General features: G+C 33.3%; 1 long non-coding RNA gene across 2 annotated transcripts; it reads left to right on the plus strand.

Annotated features, from left to right (window-relative positions):
• Positions 1-1814: 1814 nt before the first annotated feature.
• LOC141661432 (uncharacterized) lies at positions 1815-12824 on the plus strand. 2 transcript variants are annotated; one of them, XR_012549939.1, is made up of 4 exons: positions 1815-1893; positions 6734-6981; positions 8001-8056; positions 11004-12824. It is a non-coding gene; the product is annotated as an uncharacterized LOC141661432 (long non-coding RNA). The 2 variants fall into 2 exon arrangements; XR_012549940.1 differs by having other exon boundaries at positions 1820-1893; positions 6644-6981.
• The last annotated feature ends 9003 nt before the right edge of the window (positions 12825-21827 follow it).

The raw sequence follows: 21827 nt of genomic DNA on the forward strand, positions 1-21827 counted from the left end.
CTCTGTACTTTTTCCTTGAATCCAGATATTCTACTAACTTAGTATCCACTGTATTTAGTTTGTACCCTACATTGAGGAAAAGCCTTTTCTTTACAGGGATAATGAATCCTTGGTGATTGTGTGGACACACTAGGCCTTTTGCTTTAAGAAGATAATGTTGGAGGTGATTAGTTCTCAGCCGTAAAAATTGAGAAACTCAGAATAAAAATCGACCTTATAAGAATGCAGCAGAAAATAATAATTGGGAAGTTGATAGAAGTATGAAGTTTTAGGTCCATGATTTAATAGACTGGGGTAGATTTCTTCCTTTTGTGTCTTTTAATTATGCTTTGTAAATAGTTCTTGGATCAGTTACTCTTGTAATTTGGATGATTAGCTGTCAAGTGTTGCCATAACCATGTTTTCTATATGAAGGCTACTGTGAGACACTATGTCATAATTAATGTCAGATATTCCATTGTCCGAGTTACCTAAATTGACTACAAGGCAGTTGATGTTACCGAGCTACTTGGGAAGGCTGTTGTTATGCATTTACGAAGAACTAGAAAACTCGAGTGGAAAAAGATGGCTTTGGAGGAAAGCAAATTGAGAGTCAGGGGCGACCTGGAGGACAGTCAGCCTAAGCTCAAGATACATTTCAGAGATGAGTTTCTCTTGAGCAGAATGACCACATCTTAGTGCAAAGCATTGTGGAGTATGGGGGGATGAAGTACTTGGTCCGTTATGTAATGAACACAAATGTACGTGATTATCCACTGTTTACCAACTCCAAAGAGCTAAGTACTTGCTACTACCTATTCGAGGTGAATACTATAGTTTATAATCTCTTGTAGGTAAGGCACTCGTTAATAAATTCTAAGTTTAATATTTATTCGGTATTATTTTTCTAATGGTAAAAATTATGAAGACCCACCGGAACACGTACCTATCCTGTTCAGGTTGACACTATGCTTATCTTGATCGAGTTTAAATAAAATCTCCAACATTTTATACCGGGAAGTAACCTGGTTTACAAGATTATAAAATGTGCACATTAGCCTTTTTAAGGTTCGATTTGGAGAATGATTAATTAAGATATGTTTGATTCGTTTATAATTTGGATTTGTTATACATGGAATCACACACGCATATGGGTTCATGCATTGCGGATCTATTAAGAATTTGTACTTGAACTTACATGAATTTACTGATAGTTACATGTGGTGGTTGCTTGATCTAACAATTTTTTTGACCGGTTCTTTTTTTACACGAATACTTACCCAGTACGCACCAGTGCGCACCCGAATGGTAACGGCTGTGGGTTAAAAAAATAAAAATAAATAATACATAGTTTAATCTAATACACCAATGTAGTAATAATTGAGTAAATTATCGTAAGTATTTTTGATATTTTGCACAAATTTTTAATAAATGGATCAAATTTTATATATTAGGAAAATAATAAAAATATTGATAATATTCATGAACTTTTTAATTTTTTTAAATAACATTCAATTTTATTATTTTGTCCGATTTTAAAATAATTAAAATTATATAATATCTTTACTTCTGTCAAATTTAAAGGATAATATCACAAACTCGGTAACAACTAATTTTTTTTAATAGAATTGCTCACTTAAAACCCAAAAAAATAATCAAAAAAAATTGTACTAAAGCCTTTTTCTAAAAGACGAATTATATTTTAATAATTCAAATTTAAATTTAAAAAATCTTAACTCCAAAAATTATTTCAATTAAATAAACTTACTAATAAGTTTGTCTAATTTCAATTAAATTAAATTTACTAATAAGTTTGTCTAATTTAAACTAACCCTCTTCTCGACCCTCTTCTTCCTCTTTCTTCTTGGTCTCGGAGCGATATGAATATCTTCCTCCTCTGTGCGATGAACCCAGGTACGTGGATATTTTATTTATATCACATCGTTGATGATTAATTAGGTATAATTGCATGGAAGGTGACCACGTTTAGAATGATGAGAGGTTTAAAGCTAATTCAACTCTTTTTGTTGTTGAATTCAAAAAACTTAATTGATTAGCAGTGAGTACCACATCACAAAAGGGGGAAATCTGGTTCGTGTATATAATGAGTGTTAGAAATAATACATAATTGGGGGAGTGTGGGATAGAGGAAGCGTACACGTGAGAGTTGTGATGCTAATCCGCCTCATGTGTCCACCTTGTCCTGCACTCCCCCACCCCCCTCTTTTAGTTTGACGTCAATTATTTTCTTTCGATTTAAATTTATGATAACAGCCTAAACGCATCTTTGATTTTGTTTTACAAAGTATGCCTCGTTGATGTCATGCATCCCTATTTTTACTCATTGTTCACGATTGTAACAAGCCGTAGTCCCAACCTTATCGAGCAAATGAGAAATCCGATTCATGTATATATTAAGTGATTGAAGTTATATATAATTGGGGGAGTGTGTGATAGAGGAAGAGTACACATGAGAGTTGTGATGCTAATCCGCCTCATGTATCCACCTTGTCCTGCACTCCCCCACCCCCCCCTCTTTTTAGTTTGACGTCAATTATTTTCTTTCGATTTAAATTTATGATAACAGCCTAAACGCATCTTTGATTTTGTTTTACAAAGTATGCCTCGTTGATGTCATGCATCCCTGTTTTTACTCATTGTTCACGATTGTAACAAGCCGTAGTCCCAACCACATTGAGCAAATGAGAAATCCGATTCATGTATATATTAAGTGATTGAAATTATATATAATTGGGAGAGTGTGGGATAGAGAAAGATTACACATGAGGGTTGTGATGCTAATCCGCCTCATGTGTCCACCTTGTCCTGCACTCCCCCACCCCACTCTTTTTAGTTTGACGTCAATTATTTTCTTTCGATTTAAATTTATGATTTAAATTTATGATAACAGCCTAAACGCATCTTTGATTTTGTTTTACAAAGTATGCCTCGTTGATGTCATGCATCCCTGTTTTTACTCATTGTTCACGATTGTAACAAGCCGTAGTCCCAACCTCATCGAGCAAATGAGAAATCCGATTCATGTATATATTAAGTGATTGAAATTATATATAATTGGGGGAGTGTGGGATAGAGGAAGAGTACACATGAGAGTTGTGATGCTAATCCGCCTCATGTGTCCACCTTGTCCTGCACTCCCCCACCCACCCCCTTTTTTAGTTTGACGTCAATTATTTTCTTTCGATTTAAATTTATGATAACATCCTAAACGTATCTTTGGTTTTGTTTTACAAAGTATGCCTCGTTGATGTCATGCATCCCTGTTTTTACTCATTGTTCACGATTGTAACAAGCCCTAGTCCCAACCTCATCGAGCAAATGAGAAATCCGATTCATGTATATATTAAGTGATTGAAATTATATATAATTGGGGGAGCGTGGGATAGAGGAAGAGTACACATGAGAGTGGTGATGGTAATCCGTCTCATGTGTCCACCTTGTCCTGCACTCCCCCACCCCCCTCTTTTTAGTTTGATGTCAATTGTTCCCTTTTTATTTATTTTATTTTAAATTTCCTTTTTGGTTATAGTCGTTTTGTCCTCTCTCCTTCCATTTTGTTATTGGAAGATCCCATGGATAAGTGAACCGATCTTTTAGTCTCACTCCTAGGGTCTGGTTAGTGATTATGTAATAATGGGAACATCAATTTTTTATTAAAGTTCGGTTCTGATTCCTTGAAACTTGAATTGAGGATTACATAAAAGTGGCGATGTTAAGAACACATCCAAACCTAAACCTTGGAATTTATATATGATGCAACATTTACCATGTCGTGATAGTTTGGGCGGGAGAGCTAGGGTGATATATGCATCCAGTTGGACCTTGTAATTTTTTTCGAGCAGCCACTGACTTCAAAATTTTTACAAAGTATGCCTCGTTGATGTCATGTGTCCCTATTTTTACTCATTGTTCACGATTGTAACAAGCCGTAGTCCCCACCTCATCAAGCAAATGAGAAATCCGATTCATGTATATATTAAGTGATTGAAATTATATATAATTTGGGGAGTGTGGGATGGAGGAAGAATACACATGAGAGTTGTGATGCTAATCCGCCTCATGTGTCCACCTTGTCCTGCACTCCCCCACCCCTCCTCTTTTTAGTTTGATGTCAATTTTTCCCTCTTTATTTATTTTATTTTAAATTTCCTTTTTGGTTATAGTCGTTCTGTCCTCTCTCCTTCCATTTTGTTATTGGAAGATCCCATGGATAAGTGAACTGATCTTTTAATCTCAATCCTAGGGTCTGTTTAATGATAATGTAATAATAGGAACATCAATTTTTATTAAAGTACGGTTCCGATTCCTTGAAACTTGAATTGAGGATTACATAAAAGTGGCGATGTTAAGAACACATCCAAACCTAAACCTTGGAATTTATGTATGATGCAATGTTTACCATGTCGTGATAGTTTGGGCGGGAGAGCTAGGGTAATATATGCATCCGGTTGGACTTTGTAATTTTTTTCGAGCAGCCACCGACTTTAAAATTTTTACAAAGTATGCCTCGTTGATGTCATGTGTCCCTGTTTTTACTCATTGTTCACGATTGTAACATGTAGTCCCCACCTCATCGAGCAAATGAGAAATCCGATTCATGTATATATTAAGTGATTGAAATTATATATAATTGGGGGAGTGTGTGATAGAGGAAGAGTACACATGAGAGTTGTGATGCTAATCCGCCTAATGTGTCCACCTTGTCCTGTACTCACCCACCCCCCTCTTTTTAGTTTGATGTCAATTGTTCTCCCTTTATTTATTTTATTTTAAATTTCCTTTTTGGTTATAGTCGTTCTGTCCTCTCTCCTTCCATTTTATTATTGGAAGATCCCATTGATAAGTGAACTGATCTTTTAATCTCACTCCTAGGGTCTCGTTAATGATAATGTAATAATAGGAACATCAATTTTTATAAAAGTATGGTTCCGATTCCTTGAAACTTGAATTGAGGATTACATAAAAGTGGCGATGTTAAGAACACATCCAAACCTAAACCTTGGAACTTATGTATGATGCAACGTTTACGATGTCGTGATAGTTTGGGCGGGAGAGCTAGGGTGCTATATTCATCCAGTTAGACCTTGTAATTTTTTTCGAGCAGCCACTAACTTCAAAAAAAATTTGGAAATAATAAAAAAAAGGATCCAAAAATCTAATAAATACCCACATATTCATGGTCAGTCTCTGATTTGTTAACAAGCAAGGAGCAATTTCTTCCAATTCTGCGATGGTGCCTGGTACATGGATATCTATTTTAATTTTAATCATCTGTTTAACATTGTGTCAATATAATTGATTTCAAGATCACCGGGTTTACCATCGAAGATGAGAAGCTGAGAGCTAATTCAATTCCTTTTGTATTTGAATATCAAAAACTCAAATAATTAGTTATCGGTAATATGTCAAACAAATGGGAAATCTGGTTTGTGTATATAATGAGTGTTAGAAGAATATGTAATTGGGGGAGTGTAGGATAGAGTAAGCGTACTACATGAGAGTTGTGATTCTAATCCGGCTCATGTGTCCACCCTGTCCTGCACTCCCTCACCCCTTTCCTTTTAGTTCGACTTCATATGTTTCACACACACGCATGCCTCTACCGATGCTTCGTGATTTTTTTTGAAGTCCGCGACATTTTTTCCGCAAAGCAACCTGATTTACCAGACTAAAGGCAGCATAGATCAACCACACAGACGTGCATCTACCCAAGCTTCTGCTTGCTTCATGCATTAATTCCTCAAAGCAGCCTGATTCACCAGACTAAAGGCAGCGTTGATCAACCTTCTAAGATCCTATTTGAAAATTAACGACGACATTTTCCCTTCTAATTTTTGCGATTCAGTTAGTCTATCTGATAATTTTGTAGTTACATTATTATTTAAATTTATTTATTCATAGTTGTTCCTTACCTCTCATCTCCCTTCCTTTTGTGTTTCAGTCCTATGGAATGGGGAATGGATCCATTGATCTAACTCCAGGGAGGCAGGGACTGGTTAATGATCATGTAAAAGAAACAGCATTTTCATTAAAGTATAATTCTGACCACTTGAAACCTGAATTGAACAATATAAATAGGTGGCAATGTAAAGAACACATCGAAACCTTAATCTGGTGTTTAAGTCTGATGGAACGATTTCGTAACATTTAATTAGAAGAGATTTAAATAGCACTATCTTAGAAGTTCTTTCCGACGTCATTTTTTAGAAGGCTGCATTTCATATTTTATTTTGATTAATAAATCGTACTAATGTGGGAAGGAAAGCAAGGTTGTTATGTGCATCCTGTTGGACCTTGTCTTAATTTTTTAAGTGTTCTATCTACATGTGCAATGAAATCCTTGTGATAGTGTGGACACACTAGGCCTTTTGCTGAAAGATGATAATGTTGCAGGTGATTAGTTCTCAGCCATAAATATTGATAATCTCAAAATAGAATCCACCTTATATGAATGACGCAGAGGGTAATAATTAAAAAGTTGACAGAAGTACAAAATTTTAGGTCCATAATTTAATAGACTGAGGCAGATGTCTTCCTATTTGTCTCTTAATTATGCTTTGTGAATAGTTCTTGGATCAGTTACTCTTGCAATCTGGATTATTTAGCTGTCAACTGCTGCTGTAACCATGTTTTCTATATGCAGGCTTCTGTGAGACACTATGTCATAAAAATAATGTGAGATATTCCTTTATCAGAGTTACCTAAATTGACTACAAGGCAATTGATGTTACAGATCTACTTGGGAAGGTGGAAATAATGTATTTACGAAGATCTAGACAACTCGAGTGGAAAAAGATGGGCTCTGGAGGAACACAGGTTGAGGTCGCACTGTGAGGGCCGCATCTTTCAGAGATGAGTTACTCTTGAGCAGAATGACCGCATCTTTGTGCAAAGCTTTGGGGAGTATCAGGGGATAAAGTACTGGGTCTGTTATATGATAAAGACAAAAATACACATTTATCCATTGTTTACTCCAAAGAGGTAAGTCCTTGCTACTACGTACCTAGCCGACGTTAATACTATAGTTTTTATAATCTCTTGTAAGCAAGGCATTGTTGGTAAATTGTAAGTTCATAAGTAATATTTATACAGAATTATTTTTGTAATGGTAAGAATTATGAATGCCCACTGAAACACGTGTCTCACCTCGACATGCTTACACTATGCTTAATTTTATCGAGTTGATATAAAATCCCCAACATTGTATTGAGGGAAGTAACGTGGTTCATAAGATTATGGAATGGGAACATTAGCTTTTTAAGCTTCTATTTGAGAAATGATTAAGATATGTTTGATTCAGTTCTAAGTTGAATTTATTGTACATGCAACCCCACACACATATATTGGTTTATACATTGTCCTAGGATTTTGTTATATATTCACGTTTGGTCTAACAGGAAATTTTGGGTTTTCTCCTAGGATTTGACTTGATTTGTAATACAAATAAGTAAAATGATATAAGATACATAAAATAATATTATTAATAGAATTTTTAATCTGTATATTAAATATGCTAAATATTTTTGTGTGTAAATCGTCAAATTTGTTATTTTGTTCGATCTTTGAAAAGTTTCTATTATTTATTATGTTTCAAGTTTTGTCCAATTATTTATAGGTATTAATGAAGTTCAGGTATAACTAGATCCCAAAAACCATAATCAAGTAAAAAAATTAGTCAAATTTTTTGATTAAAATCCCGAAAATATATTTAAAATATGTGCTATACCGTCCTCTCCTAGACCAAAAAAAGCCCTGAATTATCCAATCCTATTTTTAAGTTCAAAATGTCTCCCATGAAATTCGTAAAATATTTAAAAAAAAGAGTTTATATGTATATGTTTTTTTGGTATGTATATGCAATATTTTATCATTTATTTCGTGCATATATAGAGAATATAGAGAGAGAGTAATGTAAATAAATAAGAAAACAAGTTTGTACCGAAATAATAAAAAAAATCTAAAAATCTAACGGATCCCCACATATACATGGTCTCGTCTAGGTTTTGTTTGGACGGAAGGAGCAATTTCTTCCTCTTCCTCTGTGCGATGAAGCCAGGTACATGGATATCTATTTCTGTTTTATCATATGTTTAACATTGTGTCTATACATTTGCACTGAAGGTGATCAGGTTTACGATGATGAGAAATTGAAAGCTAATTCAACTCCTTTCGTTGTTGAATACAAAAAACTCAATTGATTGGTAATGAGTACCACATAGCACAAGTGGGAATCTGGTTCGTGTATATAATCAGTGTAAGAAATAGATTATAATTCGGGGAGTGTGGGCTCAAGGAAGTGTACCACATAAAAGTTGTGGTGCTTATCCGCTTGAAGTGTCCACCTTGTCCTGCACTCCCCCACCCCCTTCCTTTTAGCTCAGACTTCAATTTGTCTTATTTAGCTGTCGTGTGTTGCTTTAACCATGCTTTCTATGTGCATGCTGATTTGGTTTCTGATGTAATGAATTAATGTCACACAGGCCATTTCGTCTCCAGCATCCGTGATCTTTATTTTCTGAAAACCTTATCCCAACTATATTCATCAAATTAAGAATCTAAGCAACAATGTTTTCTATGTGCATGCTGATGTGGTTTACGATGTCATGAATTAATGTCACAAAGGCCATTTCGTCTCCAGCCTCTGTGATCTTTATTTCTGCAAACCTTAACCCACTATATTCATCAAATTTAGGATCTAAGCAACATTTGTCACGCAACAATTACGATCTAAAAATTATCGTCCTCGCTCTGCTGGTACTCTTCCTAAAATCCTAATATACTAATCGTACCACATGAGAGTTGTAATGCTAATCTGCCCCATGTTTCCACCTTGTCCTGCACTCCCCCACCCCCCTTTTTTGTTTGACGTCAAATTTGCAAATTGTTTCCTCTACATTGAAATATATGAGAGCATCCTAAAAGCATCTTTAATTTGGTTCTGCAACGTAATAATATTTACTTGCATAATAATTTTGTACTAGATTTGATTAGTTTGTAGTTAATATGTTATAAAAAAAATTCTTTTATGGTTATAGTCGAACTGCACCTCTGTCCACCCATTCTGTTGAGGTAAGAGAAGGGACTTTTTCAGCTTGCTGACTGGGGCTCCGAAAAAGCAACGTGTGTAAAAATAAAAATTGAATAGATTTCAATATAAACTAAACAAGAGTCCCATAGATAAGTGAATTGACCTTTTAATCTCACTCCTAGGGTCTGATTAATGATAATGTAATAGGAACATCAATTTTATTTAAGTACGGTCCGATTCTTTAAAACCAGAAATAAGTATTATATAAAAGTGGTGATGTCAAGAACACATCCAAACCTTAACCTTGGAATTTATGTATTTAATGGAAGAATTACTATATCATGATTGTTTGGACACTAGAGCAAGGGTGAGATATGTGTACGGTGGGACCTTGTCTTATATTTAATGTAGCAGCTGAATGAATTTCTCCCTTAATCTTAATTTTCTGCAAACCTAAACTCAACTGTAAAAATCAAATTTAGAAGCTTAGCAACACTTGTCAGTGAACAATTTGAATTGTAAAATGGGGGTCCGATGTACTTTACCTTGAATCCAGATATTCTACTAACCTAGTATCCACTGTCCTGCTGTTTTCACGAAACATACATTGAGGAAAAGCCTTTTCTTTACAGGGATAATGAAATCCTTGGTGATTGTGTGGACACACTAGGCCTTTTGCTTTAAGAAGATAATGTTGGAGGTGATTAGTTGTTGTAATATTCGTGAATTTTAGGTAATAATAATAATAATAATAATATTTCAAGTCAGAGTAGGTTAATAAAAAAAAGTGGTTTGATTAATGATATGATACCTAGGTAGAATAGAATTGTCAGCTCTATATATATTGGCACAAAAGCATATTAGATTATTAGCCCGTCTCATTATTAAAACCCTAATATTGCTAGAAGCCGAGGGTGGGAAGGAAAGAAAGGAAAAGGAGAGATAGAGGCTTTAAAATAAATTCTGCGGAGAAGAGTAAGATTCTTTCTTCTTTATTAATTTTGTATAGGTATTGTTTGTTGTTGGCTGTGTACTCACTTTATAGGCTTAGAATAATTGTTATATTGTATTGGATGATCATGTATGTCATCATGTGATTTGCTGGTGAACTATGTGTTCTTGTGCAGTCAGGACATATTCACATTCATGCTTTATTTTGTGAGGAATGACGTCTTATTTTATTAATTTAATAATTCTAATTTAATATGATTATTGTTGTTACCAGAATTTATATATGCATCTGTTTCATTTTAACCCTGTTTTTGTTACTATTTAGCAATTTGCTTATTTCATATTGTTGTACAATTCTTGTGATTATGATACTTATTATTTAAGTATGAATTTATTAACCCGTTAATTTGTTATTATTTATAATTATAGGTAAGTGTTTTATGTACTTTCATGCGTAAGTCATAAGATTTGTAATTTCGTAATGTAATAATAATAAATTAACTAGGCTGGTTTGTTATTTAAAGGTTAGCGCCATTTTATTAATATATTGTCACGGGGTAGGTATTAAGGATGAGGAAGTCATGTCTATGTATTTGGTATTATATTATATTATATTTAATTATTTGGTCCAGTTAAACTAGTTTCACATAATTGATCTCATGGCAGCCATGTTATAGTCAGGTGTATATTTATGTTCATAGATTTAGATTACACGAGTCTAACCAAGTCACTAGTTACATGTATAAGATAATAATAATTAATTGATTAAAATGCATGACTAGAACAACTTAAGCCGTGTCAAATTATTAGTTCAAGTTGTCAGCTATATGTTCATGTCATAAGTCTTATATTTTATTAATAGTTATTAATGGTACAAGTGAGTGGTCATGTATGTTATATAATCAAAGTCAGGGGCCTGGACATACTAGTCCAACTATTCCGTGTCTGGTCTCTTTTCGATAATATGTTTCCTCAACTTAATAAAGAACTTATGCTAATAATAAATTATAAATTTTATATTTAGATCGCGGGTCAGGGAGTTAGCGGATCATTGCGGATTTTGCGGGTATTTTAGTTAAGATATTTGAGGTACGGATTCTGTCCCCTTTTATTCAGCGCTACTCCTCTTGTCCATTATATATATTTGATTCATTCCGTTTTACTTTCTGTTCATTCCGTTAATATTTGTTTTGACCGTTTTAACTTCCGAAAATTATTCTAAAATTTGATTTTGAAAATTTAGATATCTGTTTACGCGGTTTTCAAAAATTATTTATGACACCCACCTGCTTTGGAAATTTGTATCATTTGTCTCAGGTGAGTTTTAAATTTTGCGAGAATATTTATTTTGAACCCTTAGTGTGATTTAGGGTATACCGAGTTAACCAGCTGTAGGGGTACTACAGTCATGTCATTGCGGCACCAGTGACATGACACTTCCGTGACATTGTGATTGGTCACGGCGTATCCTTCTGTTAGCTCTTGGGAGGAGCTTTTGCGCATTTGATATTTGTTCAGGATACGTGGGTGCACCCAGAGTTTGATTTGTGATTTGATTTATGGTGATGTTGTATATGCCGTACACGTTATCCATTCTGTTGCACGCATTAGGTACCCTATGATGTGTGTATTTGTATCTGTTCTGATCTCGGTATAAAATATCCTAACCCCTCGTTGTTTCAGCCTTACTTATTTTTAAAATTGTTGTTTTATTGAAAATTGCTGATTATTTATTTCTGATCTTTTGTTTTATAAACTGTATTCCAAATCCGTACTGGGCGTTTGGCTCATGCCGTATTCTTTTTCTGGCAGGTGCTTAGGGGGATGTGGGACAGTGTGATGGAGAGCTACCCCAATTCGTTGATTAGGATTTCAGAATTTTATCTTTAATTAGACTTAATTATTTATTTACAGTTTTCACATTTATATTATTGGTTTAGACTGTTTGGAGATTTAATATTATTTTGGAGATTTCAGACTGTTTAATTATTGTTTAGAAATATATTAGTGCTCTGTTTGCAGGTTTTTGGATTTTAAGTAATATCTGCCTTCTATTTAAAGAAGGGGGTGTTACAGTTGTCAGCCATAAAAATTGAGAAACTCAGATTAGAAATCGACCTTATAAGAACGCAGCAGAATATAATAATTGGGGAAGTTGACAGAAGTATGAAGTTTTAGGTCCATGATTTAATAGACTGGGGCAGATTTCTTCCTTTTGTGTCTTTTAATTATGCTTTCTAAATAGTTCTTGGACCAGTTACTTTTGTAATTTGGATGATTAGCTGTCAAGTGTTGCCATAACCATGTTTTCTATATGCAGGCTACTGTGAGACACTGTGTCATAAACTAATGTCAGATATTCCATTGTCGGAGTTACCTAAATTGACTACAAGGCAGTTGATGTTACCGAGCTACTGGGAAGGCTGTTGTTATGCATTTACGAAGAACTAGAGAACTCGAGTGGAAAAAGATGGGCTTTGGAGGAAAGCAAATTGAGAGTCAGGGGCGACCTGGAGGACAGTCAGCCTAAGCTCAAGATACCTTTCAGAGATGAGTTTCTCTTGAGCAGAATGACCACATCTTAGTGCAAAGCATTGTGGAGTATGGGGGGATAAAGTACTGGTTCCGTTGTGTGATGAACACAAATGTACGTAATTATCCATTATTTACCGAACTCCAAAGAGCTAAGTACTTGCTACTACCTATTCGACGTTAATACTATAGTTTTTATAATCTCTTGTAGGCAAGAGACTCGTTAATAAATTCTAAGTGTAATGTTTATTCTAAGTTTTTATAATCTCTTGTAGGCAAGAGACTCGCTAATACTATAGTGATTGCATGACCACATTAGCCTTTTTAAGATTCGATTTGGAGAATGATTAATTAAAATATGTTTGATTCGTTTATAATTTTAGATTTGTTGTGCATGCAATCACGCACGTATATGGGTTTGTGCATATTAAAAATTTGCACTTGAACTTACATGAATTTATTGATTAAACATGACATAGTTACATGTTTTGGTTTCTTGATCTAACAATTTTTTTGACCATTTCTTGTTTTACATTTTTTGACCATTTCTTGTTTTACATGAGTAAATTATCACAAGTATTGGTATTTTGCACAAATGTTTTGATAAATGGATCAAACTAGATAAGTTTGGGCTAAGATGAGTTGGTTTTGTCAAAGGATTTTTAATTTGTAAAGAGAATATGAGCTTTTGGGTTTTGTCCATGGATATATATTTAATTTGTAATTGAACAATTATTTATTTTATTTGTGAAAATATTCAAATTTATTATTTTGTTCGGGTAAACTAGATCACAAAAGCCATAATATAGTATAAATTTTAGTCAATTTGTTTCACATAAAAACCCGGAAGAAAAAATTTATTATTTAAAAACCAAAAAAAATGTACTATAACTTCCACTCCTCCACTTCAAAATTACATAAAATATCCAATACTAGCTTTAAGTTCAAAAAATTTCCACTAAATCCCGAAATTATATTTTTTAAAGAGTTTATATATACATAGATTTGGTATATATATATACGATATTTTGTTATTTATTTCATATATATGATAAAATAGAAATGTATATATATGATATTTTGTTATTTATTTTAGGTTAGACTTTTTGTTAGAGTTTGTTAAGAAGCAAAGATATATATTTCTATTTTATCATATATTTAAGGTGGTGTCAATATATTTGCATGGATGTGAAAAGAATTTGAAAGTCTAACCTATCCCCTCATATTCATGTATCTTTTTATATTACATCATATGTTTTCAACATTGTGTCTATGTATGTATTTACATGGAAGGTAAAGAGGTTTATGATCATGAGAAGTTAAAAGCTAATTTAACTCCTTTTCTTTTTAATATAAAAAACTAAATTGATTAGTAGTCCATATGAAATTAAGCAAATGGGAAATATGGTTTGTGTATGTAACGAGTGTTACTATAATACATAATTGGGGGAGTGTGGAATAGAGGAAATCTATGATATGAGAGTTATGATGCTAATTCGGCTCATGTGTTCACCCTGTCCTACACCCCCACCCTTTTTCTTTAGTCTGACTTCAATTTGTTTCCCACACACGTGCCTCGACCGATGCTTATGCTTATTTCATAAATTTTATTTAAAGTTTCTACAAAGAAACCTGATTCACAGGATTAAGGCATGGTAAATCAACCTCCGAAGATCTTGTTTGCAAACCTCTTCAATTTGTTTCCCCCCACACGCGTGCATCCACTTATGCTTACTTCATAAATTTTATTTAAAGTTTCGAACATATTTACTTGCAAAGCAATTCACAAAATTAAAGGCAGCGTAGATCAACTTTCTCTGAAAATCATAACAATAGAAATTCATCTTTAGCATTCTTTATGTTTTGCATCATGTTCATATACATATAATTAGCTCCGGTATTATCCTACATAACATGATTAAACTCAGAATAGTTGATATCATATATTCATAGCAGACTAAAATTAAGTTATAAATTATATCTCAGAATTTCAACGTGTGATACACTCATATTGAAAAATTAAGATAATAATAAAAATGTTAATAAAATTTTTTTTTTTATATGATGAACTTGTTAAATAATGTGTATTATATTCAATTTCTGATTTTGTTCAATCTTAAAATGTGTTGAACATGAGATTAAAAATGAAATAAGTGGGACGTTATAATTTGTGTCCCAAAATTATTAAAATAAACAATAGATATAAACACATTCGAATTTTTTATTTTGAACATAAAGTTGTTAAAAGTAACGGCTGGCTTTGTGTTTACGTCATTTTCTCGTTAACCCAAGTCATGCATTTACAAAGTTCTTCAGGTAATTTGTTGCATTATGGTGACTTGTAACTGCAATTTTGCAAAAATAGAGGTTATCTGAAGATTTTCATTTTTGTTCCAAGGTGATCAAGGAGAACAGTGGAGAATATGTCAATCGATAGATTATGCCTTTTTTTACTTTCCTTTCCTTTTGTTCTAATCTTTTATTCAAGTATAAAGTCAGCATTGTATATTTTTTTCCTTATAAATTATGTTATTTAGGTATGAAATTGGATTATAATATAAGTAGTGTATCATTTAAATTTCTTTTATGCCTGTAGTGGTGCGGTCTCAACTCTGTTCCTCCAATCTTTTTGTAAATAGGTCCCATTGACTAGTAAATTGATCCTTTGATCTTGTTTTTAGGGTCTGGTTAATAATTATGTGATAAGAATATTAGTTTTATTATTGCAAGATTCCGATTTTTTTAGAACAAAGAATTGAATTTTATATGATAGTCATGATGTCAAGAATTCATCTAAACTTAAAGTTTTGTATTAATGTCTGACAGAACAATGTCATAACATTTTAAAAGGTTAATTTTCGATAAGTGGTGTAATGTTGCCGTATTATCAATTATAAGTAATATATTTAGGCACAAGATAATGACAATAAATTCATTCAGATGGACATTGTCTAATATAATTTTAAGCAACCGATGAATGAATTTGAAATTTCTTTCTACTGCATTTTGTCTCTTACTTTTGTGATCTATATTAACTCGTACCTCACAAATTATGTCATACCTTTCAGAGAGTTTCTTAAGCTGAATGACCACTTCTTTGTGTCAAGGTCGAGGAGTTTAATCGGATAAAGTACATAAGTCTGCACATAATCTAACACCAAGAAACACAACTATCCATTTTTTACCAACTCAACGTTTAGTTTGAATTTTTACATTTTCTGATGGTATTAAGTATGAATAAGAACCCAAACAAGTGCATCTTCCATAATTATGCTAACTTTATGGATTTTATATGAAATCTCCATTATTATATTTTGGGAAGCGGCCTGATTAATAAAACTTTGATACGCGTACATTAACCTTCTAAGATCTTATTTGCAAAATGGTCATGATATATATGATTCAGTTATAATTAGAATTTATGTTTAAGGTGAAGCAACATACTAGGTGATTTAGGTGACTAAACATGCCATAATAATAGGTCTTGCTTGTGTGATCTAACATTTATTTTTTATTTTTTTTACATAAATGTAATGCAAGACATACCTGTACTTTAACAAGACTAAGTCAAATTGACAATTCTAAGTAAGTTGTATTGTAATATTAGTTTGCATTTTGTATTGTAACATTAAAGTCTGTAAAAATGTCAAAGAGCAGACTATAGTCTTTTTTCTTAAACAATATCAAGCCTAATAATTCTATCTAGAAGAAGATCACGCCTCAGAAGAATTATGAAGAAGTTTGGAGTTAAATAAATCTATTTTGGGAAAAATGTTCTAAGTCAAGATCTCTACAAGTCACAAATTTAGTATTATAGGGAAGTCATTCGAGAACTCCAAATGACTTATCGAGAAGTCAGGAAAGCTATTAGAGAACTCAGAGATATCGACAAGCCAAATTGAAGACATGAAAAATGGAGATATCGGCAAGTCATTTGTTCACTAGAGAACTTAGAGTTATCGACAAGTCAACATTCATTAGAGAACTCTGAGTTATCGATAAGTCAAACTCCACTAAAAAACTTAGAGATATCGATAAGCCAAAATTCACTAGAGAACTCTGAGTTATCGACAAGTCAAATTTGACTAGACAACTCTGAGTTATCGATAAGTCAATAAGCCACTAGAGAACTCAGAGATATCGATAAGTCAAAGTGAAGATATGAAGACTAGAGATCTCGACAAGCCAAATTCTCTTATAGAGAACTCAGAAACCTCTACAAGTCAAATTTACAATGGAGTATTAGAGATCTCGATAAGCCAATATACTTATCGAGATGTCAAGTTCTTTATAGTCCAAACTAGAGATCTCGAGGTAAAATCTCAAAGTACAAAATTGCAAACCAGTTCAATATCCAAGATTTACAATCAACAAACAATCCAACCAGCTGGATTGACAAGTCTACAAAAAATAGCTTGAAGAGTGTGCAAGATCAAGGGTGAAGATTAGCTGACAAAGGAAGATCAAAGTTAACACAATATGCAAAGATATGCTAAGCCAGAAATGGAAGATATACTTTTCCTTAAATGGAAATGACAAGTGACAGTTTACTAAAGTTAACAACATGTCTTATTATACACTTTGTAAACCAGCAATTAACTAAATTATAAAGTTAACACTGGTCCTTTGTGAGTTGTAACAATTTAGACCAGGGAACTATTGTATTCTCTCAAGAAAGAAGCTAAGCTCTTTATTAACAAAGAGCCTAGAAATTTTGTAGCAAAAAATTCTTAATTTTAATATAAAATTAAGTGATTTTTGAAAGATCCGTATTCTTTATTATTACATGTTCAATTTCTGTATGAACACATTTCACTACAACATTTGATTCACTTTATTCACAACCACAAACAGTTCAAGAAAAGCATAAAAATACAAAAACACATTCACCTGCCCCCTCTCTGTGTGTAATACATTACGTAACAAGTGGTATCAGAGCAAAATCTAAAAGTAAACAGATTTAAGATCTTGGAAGAATGAATACACAGAAAATCAGTAGCATCAAAATTCCTACCTTTGACAAAACTAACTACACTCTTTGGAAAAAGAAAATGTTGTTGTTTATCAAGATGGCCAATCCACTCTATATTCAGATTCTCAAAAATGGGCCCTTCACTCCTATGGTTAGAGTTGAAGAATCAATAGATGGTGATATGGTCATTCCAGCTCATTATGCTCCAAAAGACCCTTCTGAGTACACTGAGCTTGAAAAAGAGAAAGTTTCCCTGGATAATGGCTTGCAACTGATATTGATAGAGTCACTTGACAATGTAATGTACAACAATATTGTCAACTGTGACAGTGCCAAGAAAATCTGGAAAAAGATTGAAATACTCTGTGAGGGAACTGAGGAAGTTAGATCTAATCAAAGAAGGATACTAATTTCATAATATGAGGCTTTCATGGCCAAGCCAAAAGAAAGTATCACTGTTGTGTTTGAAAGGTTCAATAAGCTGATAAATAACTTGCAGCTCCATAAAAAATACTATGAAGCTGAAGAGGTGAACTTGAAGTTTTTGCTCACACTCCTTAATCATTTGGAACATAAAATCTCAGCAATCAGAGAAGGGAGAGATCTAAGCAGAATAACATTGGAAGTTCTTTATGGAATCTTGGAAACTTATGAATTAGAAATGATTCAAAGAAAATCAATAAGAACTGGACAAGGGTATGTTGTAGATGGTTCAAGTGCTCGAATTGTCAATGAAAGCCAGATCTCTAATAATGAGCCAAGATCTCAAACTTCAGTTGTCTCAACAAGTGAGCAAAGAACAAATGATTCACAAGAACAGATCATTCTGGAACTGGAAGAAGATGAGTTTTAAACCTTGGATGAACTTGATGAGCTTGATTAGTCAATGGCCTGTCTGGAAAGAAAGTTCTCTAACATTAGAGTAAAGAAGCCAAGATTCTTCATGGGTAAAGGACAGTCTTTCAACAAAGACAGCAGCTGGAAAGGGAAAGGGAAGTACACATCTGATAGCAAAAATGGTTATAAAACTGGATTTGTTGACAGATCAAAGATAAGGTGCTTCAACTGTCATGAACTAGGCCATTTTACTATAGAATGCAGGAAACCCAAGAAAGGAAAAAAGGATAAAACTTATCTTGAACTGGAAGCAAAGTATGAAGCTCTTCTGAAGAAACAGCAAAGCAAAGCTTATATTGTAAAGGGAAAAAGTTGGGATGATTTTGATAATGATGAAGATGAGGAAGTTGGAAATTATGCTTTAATGGCCTTGGAGCAAGGAGAGTCATCCTCATCAAAATCACAAGTACCAACTCTCATTACTATTGATTTAAATGTGAGTCAATATAAGGAAACTGTAGAAAAAATGAGCACACAAATATTTCAAATACATACAAGTATGGTTGCTGCTAATGAAGAAGTTAGCATACTGACAAAGATAAATGAGAATCTTGAAAGTGAGAAATAAGAAGCTGAATTGTTGTTGGTGGAGCTTGAAACTGTAAGACAAGAAAATGCATATCTGAAGAACAAGCTCAAGTATGCAAGTGAAATTGAAGCAGTGCTAAAGGAGAATCTGGAAAAGAATGAAGTTAAATTGAAATCCTTCAAGAATGCATCTGATTTAATTGGAAAGTACCATGAGAAAAATAAGCCATGTGCAAACATTGCTATTGGTCTTGACTATGAAGCCTTGAACATCAAAAAGAAAGATATAGGTGACAAAGGAAAAGCAACAGAAAATGAAAATGTTCCAGCAATGCTGAAAGAGGTTGTCTCACCTATGTTCAAGGCATGTGAAGTAAATTTCAATGAGGAAGAGTTGATTATCAAGAAAGAAATTGCTGATGAAGATAAAGAGAAGAAAAATGCAGAAGCAACTCCATCTTCCAAAGCTAAGAGAAGCTCATGGACAAACAAAGTTCCAAAACCCCTGTCAAAGAGACCAAGACTGAAGATGCAAGAAAGAAGAAGAAAAATAGAAATGGGAAAATTGGGATAAACAAAAGCAATAATTTTTCTTATGTTGCAGATGCTCCAAGAAAGAAGTGTGAAAAATGTGGCTCTGTAAATCATCTAACTTACCTTTGTAAAAAGGTTGTTAGCAAGCCAGCTGAAGGAGCCTGCAAATATGATAAAGTAGATGCAAATAATCCCTACTCATTCTATGACAAGTTTGATTGCATCCCTTGCAACTTGAAAGCGATGAAGAGTTGTCATAAACTAAGAGTAGACCTCAAGGAAACAAAAATTGGGTCTATAATAGATATGGAAAATGCACAACAGTCATTGAATTCTATTTTATCTAAAATAACTCATTCTACTTCTGCTAAATCAGTTAATAAGAAAAAAAGTACCCAACACTGTTTGGGTTGCTAAACACACTTAAAACTCATTGTGTGCAGGGAAATGTGAAGAAGGTCATACGGATCATTAACAGTGGGTGTTCCAGGCATATGACAGGTGATAAGGCCCTGATATCACAGTTTGAGGAGAAGGCTAGCCCTTTAGTGACCTTTGGAGACAACAATAAAGGATTCACAATGGGATATGTCAAGATTATTTCTGAAAATATTGTCATTGATGATGTAGCACTGGTAGATGGTCTTGAAATGAATCTTCTCAGTGTTTGCCAATTTGCAGACAAAGGTTTTGAAGTCTTATTCAACAAAGAAGAATGCACTTTTATCAGCAAGAAAACTGGTGAAGTTGCACTGAAAGGAGCAAGGAAAGGAATCTTGTTTGTTATAGACTTAGACTCAACAAATAAGGATGGAATTTGTTGCTTCTACACCAAGGCATCAGAAGAACAAAGAAAGATATGGCATAAGAAGTTGTCTCACTTGAATTTCAAGGCAATTAACACCTTGGTAAAAAAGGAGTTAGTAAGAGACATGTCTAAATTGGAGTTTGCTCAATTTGAAGTTTGTGAAACTTGTCAGAAAGTAAAAATGAAAAGATCAAGTCACAAGTCAAAAACTGTGAATTTTATAAATGCACCATTGTAACTCATTCACATGGACTTGTTTGGACCAGTAAATGTCTTATCTATTTCAAGAAACAAATATGCACTTGTGGTGGTGGATGATTTCTCAAGATACACTTGGGTAGATTTTATGCACTCTAAAGATGAGACTCCACACATCATAATTGAGCACATCAAGAAGATAGAAAAATAGGCTGAAGATCACAATTGTGTAAAAAGATTGAGAAGTGACAATGGAGCAGAATTCAGAAATACAACATTGAATGAATTCTGCAAAACCAAAGGCATTGTTCAAGAATTTTCAGCAACAAGAACACCTCAACAAAATGGAGTAGTTGAAAGGAAGAACAGAACACTAGTTGAAGCTGCTAGAACAATGTTGCAAGATGCCAAGTTGCCAACAAGTTTCTGGGAAGAGGCTGTTAATACTGCATGTTACACTCAGAACATATATCTCATTAACAAGGCACATGGAAAATCACCATACTCAATCATGTCTAAGAGAAAGCCTATTGTAAAGCATCTTCATGTGTTTGGAAGCAAGTGTTACATTTTGAAAGACAGCTCTGAATATGTGGGAAAATTTGACTTAAAAGTTTTTGAAGCAATTTTTCTGGGATATTCATCGGAGAGAACTGCCTACAAGGTCTATGTGATAGATAAAGAGAAGATCATGGAAAGCACATATATGACTTTTGATGATGACAAGTGTCTAGGCTTGGAATGCCTTGATGAAAATGAAGCTGAAGCCCTTGCATTTGAAAACCTCAATATTGATAGTGATTCTGATGGAGAAGAGGAAGTTGATGCACAAAAGATTATAAATGAAGAGACTATTAATTTTTAGTAAATCAAAATCAATTTGATTTAATTGAATATTAACCGAAATTTGAATTATAAATATTTCAAAAATCTCTGCATATTTATTTTTCAAAACAAAAATTTTAGCTTGCAATTTTTCAAATTTTAAGTAAACTGCTCAGTTGTTAATTTATATCCTTATTATGTAAAATCAACACAAGGCAGAATTAAGTAGTTCAAAAGTATATAGAGAACTGAGTTCTTGATAAGTCTAATTGACTTATCGACAAGTCATTTTAAGACTTCTCGAGTGAGTTCTCCACAAGTCAATTCACTGACTTCTCGAGTGACTTCTCTATAAGCTTTATTATGACTTATCGATAAGTCCCTGTAGAGTTCTCTAGTAGTGTTAATTCACAGAGTTCTCTACAAGTATAATTTTTAGACTTCTCAATAACTCAGAACTGAAATACTTTAACCTAATAAATTATTTTGGTAAAATACTTTTGGCAAATTTATTCTAATTTTATTTTCAATTTATTCAAATAAAAGTTGAAATT

Source organism: Apium graveolens, chromosome 5 (assembly GCF_009905375.1).
Source record: "Apium graveolens cultivar Ventura chromosome 5, ASM990537v1, whole genome shotgun sequence".
Classification (NCBI taxonomy): domain Eukaryota; kingdom Viridiplantae; phylum Streptophyta; class Magnoliopsida; order Apiales; family Apiaceae; genus Apium; species Apium graveolens.